The sequence below is a fragment of the Haplochromis burtoni genome, unplaced genomic scaffold (genome assembly GCF_018398535.1).
Source record: "Haplochromis burtoni strain Fernald_Lab_line unplaced genomic scaffold, NCSU_Asbu1 Contig_805, whole genome shotgun sequence".
Lineage (NCBI taxonomy): Eukaryota > Metazoa > Chordata > Actinopteri > Cichliformes > Cichlidae > Haplochromis > Haplochromis burtoni.
In genome coordinates this window covers 47083-47558 of record NW_024583166.1, presented here as the reverse complement: position 1 = coordinate 47558, position 476 = coordinate 47083, and positions in this window count along the sequence as shown.

Below are 476 nucleotides of genomic sequence, written 5' to 3'. Positions count from 1 at the left end.
CGCAGAGTCGGAACAGGATGAGAAATAAAACTTTGGAATATTCTGCCTGGTTTTCCTGGTTTTATGCCGAAGGAGCTCAAACTGTGAAGGAGCTTCAGATTTAAACAATACAGAAAAGAGTTCTCTGCATAATGTGATGATCTTACATTAGAGCTGAGACGCATTAGAAACTGAACTGGTTTCATTTTTGAGTTATATCTAATCTAGATGTATACTCGTTTCTCCTGAGTGAAGTCAGTTCATATTAAAATGTAGCATTTATTTAAAAACATTTAATTTATTCTTTGAAATAATCTGATTGATATTTTTTCTCTGTGTGAGGCAGGTTTTATTCTGGGTCCACTTTGGAGGTGACATCAGTGTTTCAACCATGTTTGCTTTCATCCTTCCACTTTGTGTCACTTATCCAGGTTACCAGGACAACATAAACCAAATGCATCAACTTAATCATTAATTGGTAGAAAACAGACAAAAGA